Source organism: Hemicordylus capensis, chromosome 6 (genome assembly GCF_027244095.1).
Source record: "Hemicordylus capensis ecotype Gifberg chromosome 6, rHemCap1.1.pri, whole genome shotgun sequence".
NCBI classification, from domain to species: Eukaryota; Metazoa; Chordata; class Lepidosauria; order Squamata; family Cordylidae; genus Hemicordylus; species Hemicordylus capensis.
Window position 1 is genome coordinate 120,406,864 of NC_069662.1, and position 26,223 is coordinate 120,433,086.

At 43.8% G+C, this 26,223-nt stretch overlaps 1 protein-coding gene across 5 annotated transcripts in view; it reads right to left on the reverse strand.

The window, feature by feature from the left end:
* The window catches only part of SP4 (Sp4 transcription factor), a 302,392-nt gene that overhangs the window by 153,190 nt on the left and 122,979 nt on the right, over positions 1-26,223 (reverse strand). Inside the window, exon 4 of one of the 5 annotated variants that reach the window (XM_053261509.1) lies at positions 6,313-6,386. The exons of the other annotated variants lie outside the window; for them this stretch is intronic. The gene's annotated coding sequence lies outside the window, so the exon portion shown is untranslated. The remainder of the gene's footprint in view (positions 1-6,312; positions 6,387-26,223) is intronic. 5 annotated transcript variants of the gene reach the window in all.

Genomic DNA, 26,223 nt, shown 5'->3' on the forward strand with positions numbered 1-26,223 from the left:
TCCATCACTAGGAGTTCCAGAGAGGGCTTCTTAAGAACAGGTCTAACCACTGCCTCCTTCAAATTGGCATCCTGCCTTTCCTAAGTAAGGTATTAACGATATCGAGCAGAGATCAGATGTGACTGTGAGAGCAACTTTAACCAGAAAGTGGTCCATCCACGACAATGGGGAAACTACAGGAGACCCCCACCCATGGGACCCCCCCCCCCGCCAGCCCAATCCAAGCAAAACAGCTTGGCTGATGAAACTGGCCCTCACAGCTTTAGCTTGTCAGGGCAATCAGGACAGTAGCTCAGGCTGGCAGAAGGAAATCCAGCAGCAGGTCTTCTCTGCTGGTCAAGGAAGAAGGAGGGAATCAGGACCGGCTTGGCAAATCTCCCAGCTCAGACCAGAGAGATTCTAATGGAAAAAGATCATTTCCAGCATCTCAGCTAGCCCTCAGTCTCCCTCACTGCCTCTGGCTTGCCTTTGCCCTGAAGTAAATGCTGGTTAACTCCAGCAATTTGACCAGGATTGCCTGGAAATTGAGGGTTCTGATGACCCTCTCTGCAGGAGCACATGGGCTTCACTGATTACATTTAACTTTTTAGCTGCTATCAGGCTCCTTGTGAGAGAATGAAGCCAATATTAAAACCTAAGCCTTTGGCTTTGGGAGGAATGAGAGGATGATTAAGCAAAATTAGAAGGATCTTTGATGCAGTTAGTAAAATATCATTTCATCTTTTCTATTTTTATGTGTAACACAGCCAGATAGATCTGTGCTCCACCAGAATTATTGGATCAATGCCGACTGGATAATAATATGCCAATTTTTTAAAAAATAAAATAAAAAAGAAGGAAGATACAGACTCCTCAACACTATCATTATTGGTATTGGGTTGGCATTGACCCTGCAATTTTGTGGGTGCAGTGCTTAAAAACCGGATCAGGAGCCAGCTTGGAGATACCTTTTCTCCAAGCTGGCTCCTGACCTGGATTGTGAGCTTCTAACCTGGTGGTAAGTGGCTGGATGGGCGCTTTTCTCTCTTTCTTGCTTGAAAGAGGAGAGAACCCATCCAGCCACTTGCCGCTGCAGGGGTTGGCTGGGAAATGGTGGCAGGCAGTGGTGGTGGGGAAGTGGCACGGCAAGGAATGGTACTTAAGAGGGCTGGTGCTGGCCCACTAGATGGGAAATAGCAGTGGTGGTGAGTGGGGGGGGGCTTTCTGGTGGGTGGGCAGTTGTGGCCCCCCATCCCTGGGTGGCCCGTGTACAGAGCACACATTTGCCCAATTTTAGGTCCGCCCCTGGATATGCTCAAAAGCTCAACAGCATTATGCTAGAACAATACTAGTCTAGATCTGTTGTTGAGCATTTGAAGTTGTTCGTTTGTTGATAGGAAGCTATATCAACAGAACAAACAATATCTATATAGTTTTGAAGAAACAAAATTTCTCGTTTAGGGATGTGCGAAATGATTTGTGACCGAATTGATTCAACTAGAATCTGGGTGATTTGAGTGATTTGACCTCGAATCGAATAACCACTGAGGACACTTATCAGATTCAAGGTCAAATTGAATCATCCTCGATTTGAGCTCAAATTGATTAGGCAATTCGAGCCTCCATTTTGTCCCCAGCGATCTCCATTTTGTTCCCTCTGAGCTTCTGCCATCACTGCCAGGGGTGCATTTTTAGGAATTTTATGTTTGGATTCCCGGTTGTGAAATGTCATCTTCATAGGAAATCTCTATGAAGAAGTCATTTCACAACCAAGAATCCAAAACGCATAAAAATTCCATAAAATTCACCCCTTTGCCCAGTTCCTTTGGGGGTTGCATTGCAGTTGGCACACATGGGGCCCTGCCACTCAACCCACTTTGGTGGCCCCCTAGTCTTTAAAAATTTGGCTGATTTGATGCAAATTATAATTGAATAGAATCAAATTCAAATAGAATTGACCCTTGAATCGAATCAGGCTTATTCAATTTGAACTCAAATTTAACTCAATTTGAACTATTCAATTTGAACTCAAATTGAATAGCAAAATTTGATTTGTGCACATCCCTATTATTTTTCTTTGTTCTTTTGCCTTCTTGGCTACTTCATATTGACCTTATGCCAGGCCTGACAACATCTGACCTAATAAAATGAATGCAGGCCACTAGCCACAAATGGTAATCACCCAAGGGTATATCAAACCTCTGTTTTTGCTGCCTACCTGGAGTTCAAGCCCAGAGAGTGTTGTCAATATCCACATATCCAAGAGATACCACAAGAGAACAATCTCAGAAAAGTGATTCATCAGTTGGTAACCTCTAGGCTTGACAATTGCAATGAGCTCTATGTGGGGCTGCCTTTGTACATACTAGTTCGGAAAGGTCAGTTAGTTCAAAATACAGCAGCCAGACTGGTCTCTGGGGGTAACCCGTAGAGACCATATTATGCCTGTTTTAAAACAGTTGCACTGGCTGCGGATATGTTTCCAGGCAAAATATAAAGTGCTGGTTATTACTTTTAAAGCCCTGAATGGATTGGGTCCAGGCTACCTAAGAGAGCGCCTTCTTCTGTATGATCCCCATCGCACGTTGAGGTCATCTGGAGAGGTCCATTTTCAGTTACCACCAGTATGTTGGGTGGCGACTTGGAACTGGGCCTCCTCTGTAGCTGCTCCTGGCCTATGGAATGGACTCCTGGCAGATATCCACAGTTTAGACTCGCTGTTGGCCTTTAAGAAAACTTATTTGTTTGGCCTAAAAACTTACTTGTTTGGCCTGGCCTTTCAAGTTTTTAAAATTGTTTTTAGTATTTTAATTGGTTTTAAATGGTTTTGAATTGTTTTAAAATTGTTTTATATTGGTTTAAGCAGCGTGTTTTAAGTGGTGTTTTTAAAAATGTCTTTTAAAACTTGTACACGGCCCAGAGTCTTTGGATGGGGCGGTCTATAAATGTAATAAATAAATAAATATTCAGGGGGGAAAGACAGATATGGGGCTTAAATGTAATAACTTCATAACAGTCTTGAAGGCCATAGCCATGGGCATATTGCTTGTGGTGAATTCTATGGAGTTTGCGACTAAAGAAAAATGAGCTGGATAAACACTCCAGCTGGGTAAACCCTCCAATCTAAGTATCTGAAAGCAAATGGAGAGGTTTTTTATTGTCACCATGCTCTAGATCAGCGGTTATTCATTCATTCATTCATTCATATCACATTTATATCCCGCTCTTCCTCCAAGGAATCCAGAGCGGAATACACAATTATGTTTATCCTCACAACAATCCTGTGAAGTAGGTTAGGTTGAGAGATACATGACTGGCTGAGAGTCACCCAGTGAATTCCTGGCTGAATGGGGATCTGAACTCAGGTCTCCCCAGTCCTCTACACTCTACCCACTATATCACACTGGTTCTCTTCAAAGTATTTTTTCAAAGTACAGGTCATGATCCAGTACTGGGTCAGGGAGACACTGAATCCCTTGGTAATTAGAATTTTTATGATCTCTTAAAATGTAATCCTCAACCTTGTAACATAACATTACAGTCATTCAGATATAGAATTAATAGTATGTTTCCAGTAAGATTGGGAAATTTAAGCTCATGCACTATGTGCAGAACACAGCAATTTTGAATATAGCCAGTGAAGTAACAAGAATGCTTCACTGCTGTGGGGGGCGGGGGGGGAAGCTGCAAAACATAATCAATAAGCCATATTGCCCTATTGAGATTTTATGAAAAGTCTTGTAAAAAAATAAATTATTCTTTTGTATTGCAAGGATGAGTGATTGTCTTCAGCTGGGTCATGGGGGGGGGAGGAAATGTCTGAAAACTGCTACTCTGGATACAGCCTTCTTTTCTTCTCTTTTTATCAGTGTCTTGCTTTTCTTATCTGTTTAGACAATCTATGCAGTTTCTGAGTGAAACTGACATCTGGCCCTAGTTTCTTTTAGTACAGATTGTCTTCAACTAGATTATTTCTGCTGTACTGATCTGTACTATGAAAGCCTGGTGGTGACTGGTGAGGGGGAATCACTCGTTTGGAAACAATCCCATGTCAAATTCTTCCTATCCATGAAAACCTAGCACATCACGGAGAGGGCTAGGCTAGACAAAGGCAATACTGGTAGAGGACAGAACACAAGAAGCTGCCTTATACTGAGTCAGACCATTGGTCCATCTAACTTAGTAAGGTCTTTCACACAATCAAAAACTGTGCTCTACCAGGGTTTGGAAGATCCGTGAGCTCTCAATTTTCGGTTGTGTGGAAGCAAGGTACAGTAGGGGGGAAATCTGGGTAGCTTTTCCCCCCTCCTTGCTTCCACACAATCACTTCTACCCAGGTTTTCCTCTTCCCTTGCTTCCACACAACCGAAAACTGGGAGCACATACAGCTCCCAAATCCGGGTACAACACAGTTAATGAAGCTATTCCTGCAATCAGTAGAAAGCGGGCTAAGGGAGCCTAGCCCGCTTTCTACTGATCATGGGAACCACCAGGCTTGTGGGTGAGCTTGGTGGTTCCAAGGTGGCTAGCCCACTTAATTTCCCCTCCCCTTAAACAAGGTTAACGGAGCAAGTGCTTGGCTAACCATGTTCTTTTGCTCATGTGCCACAGCGGCAACACATGAGTAGACCTCCAGCTGGGAGGCTGAAACCAGCCTCCCAGCCTCAGGGATCTCTCCAGAATGTGCTGTGCACTCGTGCAGGACATCCTGGAACTTCTGGGGGCCAGGCGGCCCTCGATCCCCACAGCCCCCACCAGCTCCATCACAGAGCCAGCAGTTGTGTGGGTGGCTGATCTGGCCGCCCAGGGCTTGGAGGCTGCTCATGGAGGTGCCTCCTGGTGCTTCGCACGTGCTATGTGAAGCACCTCTTTGATTCTTTAAATGACCTCAGTATTGTCTACACTGAGGTGATTCTCACAACTAGCAGAACCTGGGCTAAGGGAGCCCAACCCAGTTTCTGCTGCTTGTGTGCAGCAAAATGGGAGCTGTGCAACTCCTCGTGCTGGTGCGGCCTCAAGCTCACTTACGGAGCCCACCATTTAACCCAGATTTCGGGTGCAAGCGTGCCCCCAAAGCTGGTTAATGGATTGTGTGTCTGCCATGGCTGCTTGCAGCTGCGGAGGACACATTTGGGGAGGGGGATCCCATAAATGCACTGCACACTTGCGTGGTGCATTGCTGGGGCTCCAGGGGGTGGGATGCTGCATGGCAGTGCCTCCCTTTGCCTCACCCCTGGCGCGCCGGAGCGAACCATGGCTGGCTGGAAGAGCACTGGAGTGAAGCTACTGCTCATCTGTGCAGGCAATCCGCCTGCCTGGGGAGGGGTGTTTGATCATCTGTGAGGAGAGTGCGTCAAGCCCACTCTCCCCACAGAACCCCTTTCAGCTCTACACACTGATCATGTGTAGAGCCTTACTTACTAACATCAAATTTCAAAGGTTTCAGGCAAGAGTCTTTCCCAGCATGGGCATAGCTATAATTGAGCGAAAGGGTTCAAAGAACACGGGCCCCCAGCTCCTGAGGGCCCTCCAGCTCCACCCCTTCCTATTTTCTTCATTATCTCCCTTATTCTGGGGGGCCGCCAGAGAGAGGGATGAACATGGGCCCCCTCTCCCCTAGCCATGCCCCTGTTTCCCAGCCCTAGCTGGAGATGCTGCTAGGAACTGAACTTGGGACCTTCTGCATGCAAAGCAGATACTCTACCACTGAGCTACAGTTCCACCCCTAAAATTATTTATTCATTATCATTATTATTTATTAGGAATACTACTACTAATAAAAATTTGCTCGTCTGATGTGTTTCTTCTTTACAAACATTACCAGAGTGCTTGGGATCCAGCCATGGAGAAGTGCTTTGCCTCCCATGCTGCTCTTTTTAACACAATACACCTGCAGTACGGGTTATCATTCATTTGCTGACATCAACAGTGTTTTCTGGGACAACAAATCTGGGTGGATAACTATGGGATAAGCAGACCCCCCTCCAGAGAAACCATGTTTAGAATAGCCTGAATGGGATGAGGGTACATTACAGGTAAAGAGGCCATATTTGCAGGTAAAATATTAGCCATATGGAGGGCAGATCTTTTTTTTTTTTTTTTAAGAAAAGTGTGTGCCTGCACAAATGAATTGTAATGATGCAAGGGGAGGAGCTTTTGTCTGAAAGCTATTTGAGTTTAATTTTTGAAGACTCATGAGTGACAACCGAGTGGCTTCTCAGGTGAAGATGATTCATTGATGCATAGTGGCACTTCACTAGAACAATCATTCTCTAGCCCTCCTCCCTGCTTTGTACTGGTCGTTATTGTGGGTGTTTATTATTAGGGACTTACCAGGGATTGACAAGAGTGGAATGGCTTGGCAGACAGTTGGGAAAGGTGAATGGATTCAGGATTCCTGAATGGTGCTAATGGAGAATGAAAAAAGAAAAAGAAAAGAGTTAGCGTACTAGAGAAGCTAAAAAGTATAACCTGATCCTGGCTCTGAGAACTAAAATGAAGAGATTCCATTGTGGGGATTTTTATATGTACCCAAGTTATTAAGAACAATGTCAAAAATCCCCATGACATCTGGAGACTTTGAGAGGACTCTGCTGTTTTTATAACAACAGACTAACATGGCTCTGAAATAAAAACCAATATGGCATCTCATGAATCTATAAAGAAAGAAAGCACAAAAGCTAAAGGGAAATATAAAACCATGACAGGAGGTCTAAATCTTCACACTGAGACCACCTCTATTATATATAGACAATTACAGGTATGACAAGTAATTTGAACATGTGTGTTTGAATAACACACTTTCCCAAGAGCTGTTGTGAATGGTCAGCCGATCTATGCATAAGTGCTAATTCATTGTACTTAGCTGATTTTTTTTTTAAGTGTAGTTCATCTATATACAGGAAATATAATCCATTTATTTAGAGCAAAAAGATTTTGTCTTGTTTCTTATAGCTGAATACTACTCCACCTGTGTGTACAATACAACCAGTTTATCAGGAAGAAGCACTGTAGCACATAAAGTTTTATGCCAAGCAATGTGGAATGAAAATTGGCCACCAGCATATATTTGAGTCTTAAACTGAGAAGAAGAGGAGAAATACTCATTTGAGTGGTGATCATAAACAATATATGGTGGAAAACAAGGATAAAAATTTAAAGCCTCAAATACATACCACACACACACACACGCGCGCACACACACACAGAGTTATCAGGCATACCGAATTGCAACCCCCCAATGGCTGTATACACCCAGGCGCATAAGCTTGCAAAGAGAACAAAGACTGCTATAAATATTCCAAGAAGCCAATAAAAAAAAACCCCTAGGAGTGGTTAGTTCTCCAGTGTAATGGGCCACCATAAAAGCTTTTATTGTTAAGAGAGTTACTTTACTAAGAGCTGTATGAAGAAAGCTGAATGAATGTGAAAAATTGCATGCAATAACCTGAGCCGAAAGATGATTATCAGCCCTTGAGTTCTGAGCTTTTGAGTGAGTGGGTATGCTGTTAGAAGATTGCTGTTGTGGTTAAAGAAAAGCTTGTTTTGTACTTCTCTCCCACCTCCAGGAGTTCTGAAAGTCAATGTATGCTTTTCCACTGCCTTTGTACGTTTATACTGAATATCACTTGTAGAGTTTAAGGGCCTGATACTGCAGTTCTGCCTTCACTTTACACATTTATTCTCAGTGCTATTTTTGCAAAACCCAAGGCGCAATACTTTCTATCAAAGAATGGGAAGCAACTAGAACTATATTTTCATGTTGCACTCTAAAGGCTTAACTAAATGTTACACACTAACACGTGTGCAAAAATCTGGAAAGCTGCTTTTATTACAGAAAAGCCACTTTGGAAGAGGGCAATTTGAAGTGAAGAAATAATGGGGAGAAGGGAAGGGGATGCTTACTGCTTTCTCAGTGTGTTGCTAACTTCTGCTTCTCCCCTCCCTGAGTTCCAGATCCATTCACAAACATGCATCTGAAACTCTGTGGGAGGGGGAGGATGTGGGTTGGAGTGAGTTGTAGTGGAAAAGTGGCAGACAGGGACATCCTTAAACAACAACACCTCCGTTTCCCACTATTTGTCTACTCCAAGTGCCACCCTCAAAGTAACTAATAAGAACAGCCATCTCTGGTTTGTTACTAGAGATGTGCATGAATTGCATTTCGAGACGTGATATGGAACACATTCCCTGCCCCTAAAAAATGGAGGAAAGCAGGTGCCTACTGGCTCCTCCTCCTCTGCTTGCTGCCACTTCCTGAATCAGTGCAGCTCCTTGCATGTGCACAGGACATGTGCATGCGGGCATCACAAGGGAGCAGCTGTGGGAGAGCGCTAGCTGGGAGGAGCGCCACCAATTCAGGAAGTGGCAATGAGTGGAGGAGGAGCCAGTATGCACTGGCTCTCCTCCATTTTAAAGGGGTAGGGGATGTGTTCCAAATTGTGTCTTGAAATGCAATTAGTGCATATCCTATATGTTACACAAGTTAGCATGTAATATTGATCTCCAATGCTTTTTAACATCAACATGACACTGCTGGGAGAAATCATCAGGAGACTTGGTGCCAAATCTATTTCTCCGTGTCAGCATCATAAGCAAGAGCATAGCCTCCCTAAATGCCTGCCTGGAGACAGTAATGGGCTGGATGAGGGATAATAGAGTCCACCCACGATCACTGCAACTTGAGCTAAGGGAGCCTAGCCCACTTTCTAATGATCATCAGAACCACAGGTTCCACAGCGGCTACCCTGCCTAATTCCCCCTCCCCTTAAACGAGGTTAATGTAGTGAGCGCTCCGTTAACCTTGCTTTTTTAATCGTGTGTCACTGTGGCATGTGGTGAAACACAAGTAGACCCCCACATGGAGGGAACAACAACAACAAATATTTATATACCGCTTTTCAACAAAAGTTTCCAAAGCAGTTTACACAGAGAAATAAATGAATGAGATGGACCCCTGTCCCCAAAGGGCTCACAATCTAAAAAGAAACATAAGATAGACACCAGCAACAGTCACCGAAGGTATTGTGCTGAGGGTGGAAAGGGCCAGTTACTCTCCCCCTGCTAAAGAAAGAGAATCACCATGTTAAAAAGGTGCCTCATTGCCAAGTTAACCAAGTTAAGGGAGAACAACAAGCCTCCTGGCCTCGGAGGCTCCCCCAGAATGCCCCACACACTCACGTGGGGCATCCTGGGACTTCCAGGGGCCAGGCAGCCCCTGATCCCCACAGCACGCACTGGCTCTGTGATTCGGCCACCCAGGGCTTCCTGACTGATCGTCTGTGGGGAGAGCAGGCTAAGCTCGGTCTTCCCACCAAACCCTCCCAGGCTCTACACACCGCTCGTGTGTAGAGCCTCCTCATGTGAATCCAGGATGGAGGTACTTTTTGTGTCGGGTCAGAACCCAGGGGACAATTTTGATCTGCTGGTCAAAATCAAAAGCACATTCCCCCAGAAGGAACAGGACCATAGTCTGGGGGTGCTTCTGGATCCAAACCTCTCTCTGGTCTGGTCTCAAGTTGAGCCAGTGGCCAAAGGTGCTTTCTATCAGCTTTGGCTGATATGCCAGTTGTGTCTGTTTCTTGATATAAACAACATCAAAACAGTAGTGCATAGGAACATAGGAAGCTGCCATATACCGAGTCAGACCATTGTCCATCTAGCTCAGGACTGTCTACACAGATGGGCAATGGCTTCTCCAAGGTTCCAAGCAGAAGTCTTTCTCAGCCCTATCTTGGAGGTGCCTGGCAGAGAGCTTGGAACCTTCTGCATGCAGATACTCTTCCCAGAGTGGCTCCATCCCCTAAGTGGAATATTTTACAGTGCTCACACATGTAGTCTGCCATTCATATGAAACCAGGGCAGACCCTGCTTAGCAAAGGGGACAAATCACACTTGCTACCACAAGACCAGCTCTCCTACAGACCAGCTCTCTGGGTTATATGCTATTATATAACCAGGTTATATGCTAGTAACCTCCAGACTTGATTACTGCAATATGCTCTATATGGGTCTGCCTTTGTATGTAGTCCAGAAACTGCAGTTTGTGCAAATGCAGCAGCCAGGTTGGTCTCTTTCTCATCTCAAAGAGATCACATCACTCCTGTATTAAAACTACACTGGCTACCAATAAGTTTCCAGGCAAAATACAAGATGCTGGTTATAACCTATAAAGCCCTAAACAGCTTAGGCCCAAAGTATTTAAAGAACATCTTCTTCACTATGAGCCCTGGTGCCCATTGAGATCATCTGGAGAAGTCCATCTGCAGGTGCCTGGTGGCTACTCAGTTTGTCTGGTGGCTACTCAGGGATGGATCTTCTCTGTTGCTGTCTTGAGGCTTTGGAATGTGTTCCTTTTAACTAGAATTGTGGTTTTAAACTGTTTTAATTTGTATTATGTTTGCTGTAAACTGCCCAGAGACATGAATTTGGAGCTCTATACAAACATACTAAATAAATAAGTAAAATATTAGGTTCTGCCCTTAATGTACAAAGTCTTAACTTTTATTGTTATTATTATTGCATTATTGTATTATTATTTTATTATTGTCTGACAACCACTTTCAGAAGGTCATTATTTGTTCAGTTGAGATCATGAATTATATTTAAAATCCTGACCCTAGCAATATAATACCATATTTGTTCCCACTTTACAGAGGCCGAACTAACACCAGGACAGTTAACTGCTAAAGCTCTTACTTCTTCTGATCCTTCTCACATCCAAGAGACTCCATTAACAATCTCAGTAGCCTGCCCAGCCTGAAGTTTGTGCAGCCCACTGTATTTAATTTGCTTTACATTTTGCAGTTAAAACAAAACAAAAAACAACAACAACAAAAAACCCACCCACTCACAACTGTGCCGACTTGGACACTAAGATTTTTGCAGAGCCAAGACTAAATGCTCCCAATGCAACATCTGGTCCTGTTATATTGGATAGGTTTCAGATTGTGTTGCCCAAAGAGGTAGACAGACTGTTAGGAAGTCTAAGACCTACCACTGGCATGCTTGCCCCTTGCCCCTCAAAGTTGTTTAGGGCAGCCAGGAAAGGTCATGAGTATTTGGGTAATAAATGTCTCCCCAAAACAGGGGGAGGTGGAGCCCCCCATGCTGAAGGAGGCAGTTGGCTCCTCCTGAAAAATGCCATTACTATGCTCAGTAGTTCTGAATAACTTCAGAGGCTATTCCCATGATCGCCCAAAAGTGGGCTAAGGGAGCCCGGCCTGCTTTTGGGCGATTGTGTGCTGCAATGGGAGCCACGTGGCTCTCGGCAGCTAACCTAGTTAAATCCCCCTCCCCTTAAACGAGGTTAATGGAGTGATCACTCCATTAACCTTGTTTTTTATTCATTCACTCATTCATTCATTTATTTATTAGATTTATATACCGCCCTTCCAAAATGTCTCAGGGCAGTTCACAACATGATAAAAACAATTAAGCGAATTAACAATTAAAACCAAACAATTAAAACACAATAAAACCAATAAAACAGCTAAAAGCCCTGAAAATCAGGGCAACAATTTAAAACAGTTAATCATTTAAAACTCTAGAAGGCCAGGCCAAATAGGTAGGTTTTAAGGGCTCTCTTGAAGGACAGCAATGATCTCAAATTACGAATTTCTGCCGGGAGTGCATTCCATAACCCAGGAGTAGCTACAGAGAAGGCCTGCCTCTGCGTCGCCACCAGACAAACCGGTGGCAACTGGAGACGGACCTCCTCAGATGACCTTCACGTGCGGTGGGGATCATGTTTTTGATTGTGTGTCACTGCAGCGTGCAGCAACACATGAGGAGACACCTGGCCGGGAGGCTGCAAGCAGCCTCTCGGACTCGGGGTGTGTGTGTCTCTGCAGGATGCACCGCACAGTTGCGTGGGGCATCCTGGAACTTCCGGGGCTACATGGCCCCCAATCCCCACAGCCTCCGCCGGCTCCGTGACGGAGCCGGCGGTTGTGTGGGTGGCCGATTCAGCCGCCCAGGGCTGCTTTTTGATCATCTGCAGGGAGAGCAGGCTAAGCCTGCTCTCCTTGCAGACCCAGAAGAAGCTCTTCTCACTGATCGTGAGAAAAGCTTTTCAGTCAGTCTCCAACTTGCCATTTCTGAGAAAGGTGCTGGAGCTCATGGTAATGCTTCAGCTCCAGACAGTTCTCAATGAAACAAATAGATCCTTTCCAGTCCAGCTTCTGATCCAGGTATGGGATGGAAACTGACTTGATCACCCTGGTGGATGACCTATGCCAGGAGATAGAGGGGAAATTTGACCCTGTTGATTCTCCTAGACCTCTCATTGAGGCGGTTCCCATGATCAGTTGGAGCCGCCTGGGAAGGGTTTTCAGGGAGAGCGGGCTTAGCCCACTCTCCTCGCAGATGAGCAGTCAGTCTGCTCCGGGTGGCCGCAGCGGCCACCCACATGACTGTTGGCTCCGTCACAGAGCTGGCGGGGGCTGGGCAGTTTGGGGGCCATGCGGCCCCCGGAAACTCCAGCATGCCCTGTGTGAGCTTGTAGGGCATTCTGGAGAGACCCCCGAGCCGGGAGGCTGCTTTTGAGTTTACTCTACTCGTGAGTTTCTGTGGTGCGGAGCTGCACTGCTGCAACTCATGATTGCAAAAATCCAGTTTAAGCACTGGGCGACTTAAGAGGGTGACCCGCTTAAGAACCATTGTGTTCGTAGCCAAGCCTGGTGGTTCTCACGATGGTAGAAAATTGGGCTAGCAGAGGCTAGCCCGATTTTCTACCATCGTGTGAATAGCCTCAGTGACTTTTGAAAATGTCAATCATGGTATACTTCTAGGTTGCCTCTCTGGTTTGGGACTCAGGGCATTATTTTATAGGGGCTCTGATCCTACTTGGAAGGTCATACCCAGAAGTTGGTGCTGGGGGAAGTCTGCTTTACTATTTGGCAACTGGCCTATGGGATGCCTCAGGGGTCTATTCTATCCCTCATGCTGTCCAACATATACATGAAACTGCTGTTACAAGATAGCTTGTTTGGGTGATCCCAGAAGCACCCTTACACCTGGTTTGGAGATACAGGCTTGTAGTTGCCATTTTGCCTCTCTGAACTCACATGAGCTAACTCATGCAGTTTGTCACTTGGCACAAAGCATGAGAAAGGTAGCTCTAGGTCAAGTTTAACCCCAGACTGCAGGAGGACTTTCTCTTTGTTTGCCTCCCAGATTGCAACTCAGGTGGGAAAGCCGAAGTAGACACGAGTTAAGCACTATTAAGCACTATTTTTTCTAAAAAAAAACCTAGCCAAATGCTCTCCCCCTATGTTGGCACTTTGGATTAGTTCAACCTTATCACCTTTGCAGGAAGGGCTATCTAAGAGGCAACAGGCTCATCTACTTCCCTAATAAAAGTATTAATGGCTGGCTCGAGGCACAGGAAGCAAGCTTGTGAAAACATTCCTAAGAATTCCCAAGGTCCTTCCTGACCATGAATTAAGCTCTGATGCGCCCATTTCTTTCCACCCTACAGGTTTCTTAACCTATTCACCTCATTGTGTTGCTAGAGCACACCCAGCAAAGTTTGAACCAGACAACGAAGCTCTTCTCACAATCAGTGAGAAGAGCTTCTGGCGGGTCTGTGGGAAGAGCGGGCTTAGCAGATGATCTTGCCTGCAGCCCTGGGTGGTTGGATTGGGCAGCCGGATTGGCCGGCCACACTACTGACGCCTCCGTCATAGAGCCGGTGGGGGCTGTGGGGATTGGGGGCTGCGTGGCCCCTGGAAGCAGTTGTGCAGGGCATTCTGTAGAGACTCTCTGCAGCCTCCTGGTCGGAGGTCTACTCATGTGTCACCACACGTTGCTGTGGCACACAAGCAAAAAATGAGGTTAATGGAGTGCTTGCTCCCTTAAACTCATTTAAGGGGAGGGGGGATTAGGCAGGCTAGCCGCCTTGGAACCACCGGGCTCGCTGTGAGCCCAGGGGTTCCCATGATCAGTATAAAGCGGGCTAGGCTTCACAATGTATTATTTTGCTTCACAATGTATTATTTTTGTCTATCATTGTCGCCCTTTTCAACAGAAAGGTGCCATCAGCATTCTGCCTCAGGGCAAGATTCTGCTTATTTCAGCCCTTGAGACCGCCAAACAGTATGTTTCTTCCTCTGATTCACCCATTACGTGTCTGTGTGTTTGGGCATTAGATACATCATCTTGCTTTGTTTGGACTCTTGTTCCCATCCTGGACACTTGTCGCATCCAGTTTAGCCCTTTCCCCAAGCCTGATCTGTGCAGCACGCTTGACTGCGGTGAGAAACTGGTCCCCTGAGATCAGACTCTCTTTGGATTTTTCTTGGCCTTCTGACCCCTGTGTGGTGCCTGGGTCCCTGCTTCTGCCTTGTGCCTTCCTGCCTGTCCCGGAGAAAAGAGGTCCCTCAACATCGGTTGAGCTACAAGGGTCACATAGCACACCTTAGTTAGACTTAGGTATAACTAACCTCTGCCCTAAAGCCTCTTGCTCCCCTCCTTTCTTGCTCTCTCTAAAATCCCAATCTCTTCTCTAAGACCATATCTCTGGCCAGTCTTGAGTGGATTTAATTTGGACCTCAAGCTAAAACACCTCTTTATGAGCTTGAATTTAGTCCTATTGATTTATTAGTCTTGCTAGTTTTATTTATTTATTTATTTTTGCAATTTAAATTTTTATTGATTTTAACAATATCTTAACATTCACAACACATTAAACAAATATTGACTTCCCACTCACACCTCCTCGTGAATCACCATCTATAAAATTAACCCTTGCTATAATAATAATTCAAAACATACATCTAAACCTTACAAACACGATTTTGATCTACCCAACCTGCTAAAGTACTAAATTTCAAACCCTGTTGTAAAATCAATATTAGGAAAGTAGTTCTTTAACTATAATAAGAATGGTTTCCAATCTTCTTTAAAGCATTCCAAATTTTGGTCTCTTATCAGTACTGTAAGTTTTGCCATCTCCGCATATTCCAAAATTTTTATCAGCCAATCTTCTTTTGAGGGCAGTTCATTACTCTTCCATTTCTGTGCATATATTATTCTGGCCGCCGTGGTAGCGTACATAAAGAATGTTAAGTTGGTTGTAGAAAACACTCCTTGCGTTAGTCTTGCTAGTTTTATTAGTTAATATTGTGTTGCTCATTAACCAAAGTCTTTCTTCTGCACCCCCTAAACCTTAAAATAAACTGATTCTATTTTTGAACTTCAAACTCTCTGCCAGTTATTTCTGTGACCAAAGCTTTTCACAAATCTATTCTGAAATGGGCTGCTCCATCTAAACTTAATAGTTCCTCACACCAGCCCAAAAGTAGTCAGGGGTATTTGCCAATTCCCCTGGAGCAGTACCATTAACAGTTCTGGAAGAGGTCATCCACAGGTATGCTGACAGCACATAGCTCCACCTATCATTTAAATCTGCTGATACCAGGCAGGTAGCTGATGTCCTGAATTGGTGCCTGGAGGCTGTTCTTAGATGGATGGGAGCAAACTGAAACCTCATCCAGATAAGAAGACAGTGGTGCTCTGGGTCAATAAAGCCAGTATTCCAAGCAGTGCAGCAAATCTGGTCTTAGATAGCATTACATTCCCCCAAAAGACAAAACTTGTAGTTTGGAAGTTCTTCTAGACCTGATGTTGGTTCTTGAGGTCCAAGTGGTGGTGGTGTCTAGGAGTGCCTTTTATCAGGTTCAGCTGGTATGCTAACTGCAACTCTATCTGGAGAAACCAGATCTGGCTTTGGTTACCCATGCATTGGTTACATCTAGATTGGATTACTGCAATATGCTCTGTTGGGGATGCCTTTGAAGATGGTTCAGAAGTTTCATCTGGTTCAGAATGCTGCCGCAAGGATGCTTGTGGGCACTAGTTGCTACACAAGAGCTATACCTATCCTGTGGCAGCTTGATTCATAGGGTGCCAGTTTGCTTCTGGGCTGTCAGACTGCATTCATCCATATGCATCTCTTCATCCATATGGGTCCTTCCTCAAAGACCATGCTCTTGGTCCCTCCACTGATAAAGAGCCAGTTTGTAGAGACCAGGGAGGGGGCATTTTTAGTAGTGGTTCTCTATCTTTGGAATGCTCTCCCAGTGGTGCTTCTCCCTCCCTGATGAGTATGAAAACTCATTCCTCTTCCAAGAGGCACTTAAAATCTGGTTTTACAGTTTTAATCAAGTTTAAGCTTTGTTATTACTTTTAATTTTTGTCGCTGTTTGTTTTGCTTGTATTTTTATTGCATTTTATTGTTGCTTTTATTGTAATCTGCTCTGAGCACCAGTGTGCTGTAGGAGCAGGGTAGAAATATTTTAAATGAAGAAGCCATGAACTCACTATCCAGTAAGCCCATTCTGATGATTGAGTGAGAGGGCGACTGGGCAAGAGGCAGGGAAGGCTGCTTAGACTTACCTTCCCCGCAGAAAATCCTAGGTCCATGCTGGGTGTGCAGATCATGAACACATACGGACACCAGGCAGCGTGGAGGTTTGGGGGCTGAGACATGTCCTAGCCCCTGGGACTTCCATAATGCAACGTGTCAGTGCACAGTGCATTGTGGGAATCACCCAGTGCTCCTCCTGTGTTGGCACTGTGTGGCGCCGACACACGAGCACTTGCACCCTTAACTCTGGCTAAGCAACAGGCTCCCTAAAGGGGTTTGCTGCTGAGCTACCAACAAGAGCCACTTGCATCCCGGTGAAACAGCTCCCCCAGCCAAGAGCAAGCTTGGCTGTCTTAGCCCGCTCTTGGCTGCACATGTGAACAGCCTCAGTGGGTTCATGACTGAGCGGAGATGTGAATTCAGGTCCCTCAGATCTAGGATCTCAGTGACATACAACATGGCTCTATGCATATTTATTCAGAAGGAAGTCACAGTGGGCAGCATCTAGATTAAGATGTGTGCGTGGGACACTTTTGCTTGCACATGGTGGGGGAAGATGGGGAATTTTTGACCAAACCTTAGGGATATATTTTTGGCAGACACAGAGGGCTGCAGAGGGAGGGGGGTGATGTACATTGCCCCTCCCTCATTCACAAGCAATAATGTTCCGCTTGCACAAGTCTTAGTCTGGATGGTCAATGGTGTAAGCATAATAATGGTGTAAGCATAGATGGTCCATAGTAAGCATGTGTAAATTGCAGCATCAGCCATCTTAACAGACTTGGACCCATATATCATATCTAGATTGGGTACAACTCCTGATGGTGACTCTTAGTACCAGCAAGCCTATTGGCCACCAGGGGCATTAGGGGTAGAGCAAGGGGCTTCCCTCTCTGACTACGCTTTATCTACTCTACTTCCCCTTTGTTAGATTGATAATCTAGAAAAAAATCCATTTCAATCAGGCTTCAGGCCTGGCTTTGGAACAGAAACTGCTTTGGGACTTTTTGGAAACCATGTGGGATGACCTGTATATATAGAGAGAGATGGGGGTGCAAGCCTGTTAATTCTCTTGGACCTCTCAATGGCTTTTGATACCATTGACAATGGTATCCTTTTGGATAGGCTGGCTGAGTTGGGTGTGGGAGGTACTGTTTGGAGGTTGTTCTACTTCTACAATGAGGCCTGTTTCCAAATGGTGGTGCTGGGAGACTACTGCTCAACCCCTTGGCAGTTGTGCTTTGAGGTTCCTCAGGGTTCCATTCTTTCTCCTATGCTGTCTAACGTCTATATGAAACTGCTGGGAGAAGTCATCTGGCGATTTGGCCTGAGGTGTCATCAGTATGTGGATGACAGTTGTATCTCTTTTTCATCAGATGCAGGTAAGGTGGTGACTGTCCTGAATCAGTGCCTGGATGCAGTAATGGACTGGATGAGGGTGAACAAGTTGAGATGCAATCCAGACAAGACAGAAGTACTGTTGGTCAGTGGTTCCTCTGCCCAGGTCACTGATGTCCAGCCTTTTCTAGATGGGGTCGCACTCTCCCTGAAGGATCAGGTTCACAGTCTGGCAGGGCTCACTGATCCACCAGCACTGTCTCTAAAGGCTCAAGTGGCCTCTGTGGCTTGGAGAGGCTGATATGCCAACTGCAACTATAACTGAATAGAGTTAGTTTGGTCACAGTTATTCATGCTCTGGTAACCTCTTGCTTAGATTACTGCAAGCATTGTATATGGGCTGCCTTTGAAAAACTGTCCAGAAACTGCAGTTGGTACAAAATAGGGTTGCAAGGTTATTAACTGGGACTGGGTAGGTTGATCATATCATGCCAGTACTTTGTCAGTTGCACTGCTCTCAGTCCATTTCCGGACCCAATTCTAAGTGCTGGTTTTAATCTTTAAAGCCCTAAATGGCTTGGGAGTGGGTTAACTGAGGGAGTGCCTTGCCCCATACGTCCCGACTCGGACCTTAAGATCTTTTTCGGAGGCCCTGCTCCAAGTGCCCCTGCCAAAAGAGATGAGGTGTGTGGCTAGTAGGGAGAGGACCTTTTCGGGGTTGCACCCCATTTATGGAACAGCCTCTCCAGTTCAGTTCCATGAAGCCTTTTAAATTTGATTTTAAAATCTGATTTTTAAAACTGACCTTTAAAAAGTGTAAAATTGTTTGGTACTGTATATTATATTATATTATTTTTGTTTTGTTGTTTTTGTTGATGTGTTGTGATTTCATGTGTTTTATGTGTTTTTATTCAATGCTGTGTTGTGAGCCACCAAGAGAACAATTTGTTATGGGGTGGCTAACAAATAAAGTTAATTGTCGGGGATTCCCTGATGGGCTGCGGGCTGCCATGAGAGATTGGACTGGCACTTGGGAACCTACCTTCCCGGTAGGGCCAGTGCTAGTCCCTCCTGGCCATGCAGCCCTGAAGCCGGCCACTTGGCATGGCCAGGAAGCGTCTGCTTGGCCCCCACAGGATAGCAGCATGCCATTGCTTGAACAAGGTGAGTCGTTGCAGGATCAGGGGCAACTCACACAAGCTCTCAGCCTGCTTACTCACAAGACTTGCCCCACCTGCCAAGGATTATATAAACCAGAGCTGGCCAGTGATGAGGAGCCAGTCCAGGAGAAGAACTGCCAGGAGAAGGTGCTCTGTGACTCCCTTGGAGAGCCAGAGGCAGCTGTTCCCTGGGGCAGTCTGTGAAAGGAACAGATTGCCAGATGGTGGAATAATGTCTCCCCAGTGGCCATAATTCTGAGGCTGTCTGGAGCCCTCTTTACAGGAGGAGGTGGAACCTTACATTTATGTTGTTATTGTTGTTGTTTTGTTTTTGTTAATTATCAGGTTTCATTCTCTTACCTGGAGAGAGAGAGATATTTCCTCCTTCTCCCTCCGCTCTTCCTGTATGTAGCAATCAGTTAAGCATGTAGGCTTAATCTATCTCCCTAATGGATTTCCTAAATAAACTACTTTATTTAGAACTTTAACTCCATGTTTCCAGACAATATTAATTAACAGTGCTCTCCTTACCTGTGCACTTCTGCTGCAGCTGGGGTAGATAACCGAAATCTCTCCTCCAAGCTCTAACACTTCAAAGGTGAAAGCTCATATATGGGAAACTATTAGATTATTTCTACTCCAACTCCTGCTAAGCCAACAACCTTCCACTAGAACTATAACACTATAAACATGTAAATTGTATCTAGAGCACAGCCCTAAAGACCAGGATAAGTATTGAAAGACAAGGGACCTAACCATATTTAGTCCTAAACACAATGCTCAGTTATTTTCACTTGATGTTTCTATAGCTTGTTAGCCTGTGTCTTACACCCATTAACACATCAAGTCAAAAACAAAATCAACTTCCAGCTAATCAGGCTGTTTCCCTCAAGGCTGGGGATGGGGAAAACAATATTTTTAAAGCCTGTCTACTTCTGAATGCATAAGAGGATCTCTGATGTTATGCGAATAAGGAAATAGAAAATTAGAAAACTAGAACTACACATTATCACTGAATACCAAAGCAGTTATAAGTCTGACATGGTTACAACAAATGTTGTTCATGCATTATCCCCTTTAGCTAATTTTCTGCCTCTGTTTCAGCATTTGTGAATGAGCCACATGAGGGGGGAGACAAATAGAATGAACATCAGCATTAGCTATTTGTAATCAAATATTTCCCAATTAAATGCTGTAAGAGTATGTATATAAAAGGCTGCAAAAGGTGATTACATGCATGTGCATGTACGCGCGTACACACACAGCAGTCAAGTCCTGCTTAGACTTGCAGGCAAACCTGAAGATCCCAACTCTGCAAGTTTTGTCTGACCCACACCCTTAATTGCAAAATATTGCTAGAAAAAGAGCCAAGCAGCAATTGTTAGGATCATACTCTGTCAAACAGTAGATTTTCCTTGTCGCTGACACAGCCTGCTCCTATACCATGTGATCACACTAAGAAATGGTTTACATTACTGGCTTTCCCCACTGGAGCCATCTTGGGTTAAGATACTGATTTTACTGCAAACAGTTCCTACTGCGGAGAGAATATTGCCAGTGATGAAATTGTGATCAGTGATTTCTGCCTTCCCATAATTAGTGGGATCATACTATTGTTGTTTTACATTGTCATTGAGTGCTCAGTCCCATATGAAACATTTTATGTGACTCAGCAGATGCAACAGGCAAGTGATAGGATGCTTTCTTATCTGTATAATTGATGCTAATATCTGAGCAGCATTGATTGGATATCAGGCACTGGAACAGCCTTTTTGGCTCTGTGGAAGGCACCATGGGTTGTTGCTGGGTCCAAGAGGAAAAGTACTTTGCAGTTATCTAGCAATAGCTCAAGATGCTTTCCACATGCTTATCTCTTGTGAATACATTCCATGACCGTTAGTCCCTTTCCTTGTTTGCCATCTGACAGATTTAATGAGCATGACTTTATAAAACAACAACACATTGTGACTATCATTTAGGTTTGTGCAAATTTGTATTGGGAAATTTGGATTTTATCCAAAATTGTGCAAAATTGGTAGAATCCGAACCTCCCACTGCCTGAAAATCAGATCGTAAAACTGGAATTAATTCCAAAATAGCAAAATTGATTTCGGAAATATGTTAGAATTTTGGAATTAACAAAATGGCACCCACAATGTGTTTTGGTGGGATCATCACCCAGGGTTCAATAAAGTTACTAAAATCATGTGCTTTAGTGTATTTTATATTTTTTGCTGGGCGGGGGGGAGCATGAGAAAAATGCAAAAGTTTAAAAATACAATCCTTTTAGTTTGTTTAAATCTAAAGAAAGCAGTCTGATGGAGTGGTTTCAGAGAGAGAGGACTCTTTAGTGGCAAAGGACAGTGGCCAACCAAGGTGCATTTCAGCAAATGGCCTCATGCGTCTCCTCCAATCACAGTGCTGTCGGGGGGAAGGAAACAGATCATTTTATTATCCACAGATCTCTGTGTCTTTTGTTAATGTCTTCTGACTCCTTGTGAGCAGTTGTGTGTAAAGGATTGCATTTGGAGGTAGTGCTAGTTTTTGGCCTATTGCTTTTTGCTGTTTTGCTTGTTGGTTGGTTGTTTCACTGGTAGCTTGCTTTCTTCTTGTCTTGTCTGGTTATTCTTTAGGGTCCTTGGTTCCAGATTTTCTTCAACAGTTTTCCAAATGGTTAAAAAAATCTAAATGATTTTTAATGGTTGATTTCCTTGGGGAAAGAACCCCAGAGTCCTGTCATCAAGGACTATCTCTGTGCCCAGTTTCAGAACTCTAGGCTGAGCCACTTTAGAAATAAGAGTTGGCATAATAAGAGTTATGTTACCCTTTTTTATGAAGGCACATTTCAGAATATTCCAAATGTGGATGGAATGAGGGTCTAAGAGCGGAGCTTCAATTCCAGAAGTTTCTGTAGTTAACTGCCTTGAAACAAACAGTTTTGCCAATTTTTAGATTTTAAAAAATATATATCATGAAAAATCACAGGATCACCCAGTCTGCTTCAGATTGCATACATTGCTTCCTGTTATCCAGCCCCACATGTGTTCCCAATATCTAATCCCTAGAATCATCCCCTGGTTTTTGGTGATTTTCTTTTTTCAATTTCCCCATTGGGAACTGATAGCTCAAGAGCAAAAAATTGGTAGCATAAGGGTTGTTGCAGTGAAGAAGGACATGGTCCAAATCCTATGCTTATTTCAGACCTTAGTCTCACTCCTAACAATGGCATAACAATATGCTGGCAAAAGAAGTGGTGTAAGTTAAAACATTCCCTTAGAACTCAACGAGGAGCCTATAATGACAGGACTCTGCATTTCTAGAGCCACACTGGATTATAGGATATAGACAAAGCAAAGAGAAGAGTTTTAAATAAAAATTAGCAGATGGGGGAACAAAACCTGTAAATAGGATCATGACTATGGCCTAGTCTGAACCATTTGTTCACCCTCCTGAATCTGCATACTCCCTTCTATCACTGTCCCTATACCTCCTGGTTTTTTTAAACAACAGATCTACATGACATCCAAACCTGGCATTGTTGGTTATCAATGGTTTACAAACAAGGATCTGAAACCAGAGTTGGAGCTCAATTTCAGATTTTGGTTTGATTGTTGTTTATAGGTCACAGTTAAGCAACAGCTTTAAATCTGGATGATACACACAGCTATTGTTTAGGCAAACCAGGATGTTGATGTCACAGGGGCATAGCAAGGCTGGAGTGGGCCCTGGAACAAAAAGTGAAGATGGCCCCCACCCTCTTCGCCTCCCTCCCATATCTTTGCTGCAGAAGAATTGTAAACAGCAAGGAGTGAGCTGTTGCTTAGCCGATGCACCCCCTCTTCCTCAGGGGCCCAGGGCCATTTGTCTCCCCACTCCATTATAGCTACATTCCTGGCCACAGCTCCGTGCAAGAGCAGGGAAGGGGTAGGAGTGATCACACCAGTTCGGGAGGACTAGGAACATGTTTACAACTCGGCATGGTTTGCTTTGTGCCGTCATCTGAACTAGCTCTATGAGGCTGCGTCAACATTTTTTCTTCCTGGTGTTGTTTTTATGGTCTGTCTTTAAACCACTTTTATTGAGCATACAGACACAGTTCTACTGCATTTTATAAAAGTGCTTTTCAATCATTTTTCAGCTACTTTAAATCATTCTATTCCTGAGCATGCAAAAGTGCCAACATTCCTGTATGAAGATATTTTCTAACTATTTCTACTGGGGAAATCAAGTGAAAAGCCAAAATGTGGGGGACAGAAGGGAGATACGATAACTGAGGTGGATAAAATGGATATGAGTGTGTATTCTGGCAGAGAATATACCCTTAGTGGATTGCACTGATTTATGGGATAGTTGGCAGAGAAAGGAAAACAAGAGTAGACCCATCAATGAGAAAGAAAAGCTTTATCGTGTTGGACTACATAGGTCACTTGTTGAGCAACACTAAAATATTTTGTTCATTATGGGAACTTATTGAGTTTGGTTTGCCAAAAGATTTTCAGCTTCTAATTATGGTGTTTAGAAGACAATGGAGAAGGTTTGAAATAATAAGAAAGCTGCTAAGTCTGCTACAGTCCTACAAAAGCAAACGCTGGCTCCAGTGTATAGTATACATTTAACCTGTCAGCAAGCACAGTTCCCCCCACCCCACCTGGCCCTGTAACATGTTAAAGGATGCATTTAGTAGCTACCAAATGAAACATTTTCCTTCTCTATATCTGAAGGTAACTGCTTAAGTTAAAATGCTGCTTTATTAAATTATAAATTAAAGTATGCAACATTGAAAGTGATTGCAGTTGGTTTCTGTTCTAGTGCATGCCATTATGATGCAAAGTTAAAGGTTTCTGGAACGTAATGAAATTCACACTTACATTCTTCATTCAGTTGCCATGGCCAATTCACTTGAAAATGAGAATTATAGAGAGAGCATTTCCTGGTCTTTGACCCTTTCTGAAGGAGTTTAAAAAGCAGGTTTTATGCAGAGTGCTAACCCTCCTTCTCAAGCAAGTCAATTCTTTGAGTAATATTAGTGGTCTTCAACAAATTGAAAAGTATTCAAACACATCTTAACACTAAGTCCTAAAAAATGGTCATTCAAGGTAAACAGACAGCATTGGCACTGATAGTGAAATATATTAGCAGGTGGAATTCTAGCTTGTCAGACAAAAAGGTCACACATATAACAGCTCTCTAGAGCTTTTCAACGGAATATAGAACCTGAGTTAATTAAACAGCTTATTAAATATAAACTACACATTAGTCAGAATGAGTGATTGCTTAGATTAGTACCTAGGCACTTCAGGCATTAGTATAGAGTAAATATTCTCAGCTGTACAGAGTAAATATTTTAACTGTTTAACATGGATTTCTATACTTTTCTTGGACTAGAATAAATGCTTTGGTGTGGTTTATTTTATTTTATTTTCATTTTGGGTAAAGGGTTGCCTTTGTAGCAATAATAGTGTCTGACATCCAGACTAACAAAGTGTCAATGCCGATGAAGGTTTAGACTAAGGCAATCACAAAGGAGGTAGGCAAATTATGATGACCTCCCCTTCTCTCTGGAAGTGCTCTGTGCCACCCAAAACTATGTCCTTCAGGTTGCAGAACCCTCAGGGACATATTTGTGGGTAGCAGAGTGCTTCTGGAGGAATGTCATCAAAATGTCCCTTCCCCATGTGAGCACAGATGCTGCTTTAATCAGAAAGTCAGCAGCAGCATCAGGGCTTTTTACCTAGCACTCACGCTTTGTTAATCTGGATGTGAGCAGATTTTTTTTTATTTGACTGCTAGATCTCTCTTCCAAATGGGATCACATTTTACTGATAACCAAAGGCACAATCCAGCCAAATTAAGCATTTCCAACTGATTTCAACAGAAGTAAAGTACATGCTTGCAATCCTGTGCATCATGAACTCAATGGGACTTATTTCCAAGTAAAGATGCATAAGATTAGGCTCCACATTTCTTCAGTTGAAATAAAATACATTAAACTACTTAGTCATATTTCTGACTCATGTTGATAATTATATTTTGTCCTTTTCTGGCTCAGCCTATATCTTGAAGTTTTTCTAAGAATGAGTGAGCAGTGTGTCCCTTCAGAGCATGCATACTTTCAGTCATCATGCTTGAGAATTTGTCATGGTGCATACCTGCCAATATGTCCCTATTGTCCCATTCACCTGAATGGGAAAATAGGGACATGTTGGCAGGTATGCATGGTAGTATCTAGCTAGCTAGCTAGCTAGTTACCTATCTACCTATCTATTTACATTATGTCTAATTGTTTGATAATCTATTCTAAAATGGTTCTAAAGAGAAGTGAAGACTTCCCTTTTTTTAATCATCAACACCACCTTCATGATGCCAGAGTATAATAGGGACATCTCTGGATGATAAATTTGATTACTGTAAGAGCAAAATATAACAGAATTTGCAGCCCCTTTGTAAGCATTGTTCCATATCCCTGCAAGACATTCCCTTGCTGTGAAAAAAATTGAAATGCAGCCCAAGGTGTAAAATATAGATGTAGCATTATAGAGACAAAAGTGTCCTGGTATGCATTTCTTTTGCTTAATCATGCTGAAAGCAGAGTTGCATGGGCATAAGTGATGGAACAATGGTGCTCTTCAGAATTTAGATGATATGCGATTTACAAAGTGAAATGAAATAAAGTGCCTCTCAGTTTGACTTTCCCTATAAATATTAGAGTGGAAAAAAATAGGATGTATAACCTTGGTCGTACTTACAACTTGTGTGCACACCATTAACTATTATTTTTGTATGCTTGTTACATAGACACACTCTCAGTTCTATAATCTGCAAAAAGAATAATCATGGGAAGCATTGCATGCATGATCAGTGCTGGAAGAACAGTCTATAGCAGGGCTGCTCAGCTTTGGCCCTCCTGCAGATATTGGTCTACAACTCCCATAATCCCTGACTATTGGTCATTGTGGCTGGGGATTATGATAGTCCAAAAACAGCTGGAGGGCCAAAGTTGAGCAGCCCTGGTCTACAGCCACAGAACAACACAGTACTAGGCATGCTTAAGCTTACTGAATTTAGCAGCGAGGATGAAAAGGTCTGAGCACAAAATTTCATGTGCACATAGAGAGCTATGATGACCCCATTCCCATTTCTTTCCTTTTGTCCCTTGTAAAGTCACTTCAGAGGCTATTCAACATGGTGATTGGCTGAGGTGGGGTGAGAAAATCCAGGTGTAGTCCAGCTTTGGGAATCTGAAGCAGGGTACCAAGCACCACTCTACCCCACTTACCTAGTAGCACCAAACACTGCTCCCTTATGCTGTAACATGACAGCAGACACAAAAAGCTGTTCCTTCGCTTCTGCTGCCGCTGCCACCACCACCTCCTCCTC